This window comes from Eriocheir sinensis, chromosome 13 (assembly GCF_024679095.1).
Source record: "Eriocheir sinensis breed Jianghai 21 chromosome 13, ASM2467909v1, whole genome shotgun sequence".
Taxonomy (NCBI): Eukaryota; Metazoa; Arthropoda; class Malacostraca; order Decapoda; family Varunidae; genus Eriocheir; species Eriocheir sinensis.
The window spans coordinates 776,644-779,143 of NC_066521.1; the positions used below are offsets into that span (position 1 = coordinate 776,644).

The 2,500-nt window shown below is 40.8% G+C and overlaps 1 protein-coding gene across 1 annotated transcript in view; it reads left to right on the top strand.

The window, feature by feature from the left end:
- LOC126997854 (uncharacterized) overlaps window positions 1-2,500 on the top strand; it is a 19,193-nt gene that overhangs the window by 15,264 nt on the left and 1,429 nt on the right. Inside the window, exon 4 of the mRNA XM_050859064.1 lies at window positions 1,128-2,500. This exon is cut by the window's right edge and continues 1,429 nt beyond it. The gene's annotated coding sequence lies outside the window, so the exon portion shown is untranslated. The remainder of the gene's footprint in view (window positions 1-1,127) is intronic.

The window sequence follows — 2,500 nt, forward strand, 5'->3', positions numbered from 1 at the left end:
AACTCATAGTGTAAGAAAATAGCAGGAAAGTTATGCTGCAGTATGTGACACACCAATTAAATTACAGGGCAGAGAGTGATATGTATTTCGTAGGCTACATCAGTAAACATGTAGCATTTATTGCAGGAAGCACACATTAAAGTTGGATGTAATAAAATATATGTTTTTAGCACACATTAAAGTTGGATGTAATAAAATATATGCTTTTAGCACATATTAAAGTTGGATGTAATAAAATCATTTGATATGAAACTCCTTGAACTGGCCAACCAAACAAACCACTCTCTGTCCACCCCCCCCCCCCCTTCAAAAGAGCATTATTTTTCAAAATTTGAACCTATGCTATCAAAAACATAAGACCCATATGCTGATCACTCGACTATATAACGCATATGGGTCTTATGTTTTTGATAGCATAGGTTCAAATTTTGCCATAGGCTGGCAATTGATAGTAACAGTAGTGTCCACAGATATCTACCTGTTTTTTGCTTATCCTGTTCCACTTTAAACCATGACTGGCCAATCTTTGAAGAGGTAGCATAACCTTGAAGTGCCACTAACAAACCTTTGTCCATTCTTCTGATGTGATCTTTTTTTTCTTTTTTTTTCCCACCTGCCTATAGCGCCGGTAGGTTTTCTTCAGGCGCCTGGCGGTCGGCCCAGGCCCGTCATGATGCAGGCAATTTTTTTTTATAGTGGTGCCATTTAGTATTGGCTCATGCTGCCGCCCAGAACTCATTCTTGATTCACTTGGATGGTTTAGCAGGGCTTAGGTACGACTAACATTGCAGAAACAGGCAATTTTTAGATTTTCAGTGTGGCAACACATTGACAAATGTTTTAGTATGGACTGAACATCAAAGATATATATGGTAAATGGGTGCTTGTAGATCTTGACATTATATCTGTCAAGAGTCTCCAGTTATATCCTCTCCCCCATCTCCTGAAAATATTACTCTTGTCAGGCAATCTAAGTGAAGCCTTCCATCGAAGCTGGCGTGCAGACATAATGTCAATGCTTAGATTCACTGTCCTTATAGCACTGAAAATAATGCAATTACATGCACATATTTTATTATTTAGAATTGTGATTAATTGTGATTAAATATTTTTTCATGTATTTTCAGACATGAAAAGTGAAAATTGCTGCACACAACAGTCTGCCGTCTGCACCGGGAGGCAAGGCAGCTCAAAGCCCAGGCTGTTACAACTCCTGGGCAGTTTTTGCCCAGAGCCAGCAATTTTTTAGATCCAATAGGGATGGATTTTTTCTGAGGTCAGGTTCAACATGCTGCAAGATGCCAAGATCTAAGCCTAGTAGAAGATATGGGTTACAAGAGAGGAGGTTTGCTCTGGCCTTATACTATCAAAGTCCAAATGCTAATAGATTTCTGAGCACAGTATTTCACTTGCCTTCAGTTTCAACACTTCACTCATGACTCAGGGGTATTTCAGTACATGTTGGCTGGAGCAAACAGACTCTGACAGCCCTGCAGCAAAGAGCACAGGCTTTGTCAAAAGAAGAGAAACTTCGTGGGATTTGCCATTATTTAGTATTACTGGAGTATGCATCTCATGTGTGGGGGGGCTCCACTCACACAGCTCTTCTGGACAGAGTGGAGGCAAAGGCTCTTCGTCTCATCAGCTCTCCTCCTCATACTGATAGTCTTCTACCTCTTAAATTCCGCCGCAATGTTGCCTCTCTTTCTATCTTCTATCGATATTTCCACGCTGACTGCTCTTCTGAACTTGCCAACTGCATGCCTCCCCCCCTCCCGCGGCCCCGCTGCACTCGACTTTCTACTCATGCTCATCCCTATACTGTCCAAACCCCTTATGCAAGAGTTAACCAGCATCTTCACTCTTTCATCCCTCACGCTGGTAAACTCTGGAACAATCTTCCTTCATCTGTATTTCCTCCTGCCTACGACTTGAACTCTTTCAAGAGGAGGGTATCAGGACACCTCTCCTCCCGAAACTGACCTATCTTTCGGCCACCTCTTTGGATTCTTTTTAGGAGCAGCGAGTAGCGGGCTTTTTTTTTTTTTTTATTAATGTTTACTTTTTTGTGCCCTTGAGCTGTCTCCTTTGCTGTAAAGAAAAAAAAAAAAAAAAACTCATGTTACGCCAAGAATTTTTTTCCATATACTTTGCCAAATATTGCAAGTAATGCACCATTGTTGGGCTTGCCTGTTATAAATCAGATCTTGTTCAATTAACAAGCTTTGGATGTCTGCCACTTTCCAGTTGTAATGCAAGGAATCATTTATCTTCCCTGCTAGATATCACATGTAATGCACCATTGTTGGTTTTGCCTGTTATAAATCAGATCTTGTTCAGTTAACAAGCTTTAGGTGTCTGCCACTTTCCAGTTGTAATGCAAGGAATCCCCTGCCAGATATCGCATGTAATGCACCATTGTTGGTTTTGCCTGTTATAAATCAGATCTTGTTCAGCTCACAAGCTTTGAATATCTGCCATTGTTTATTTCAGGTGTAAT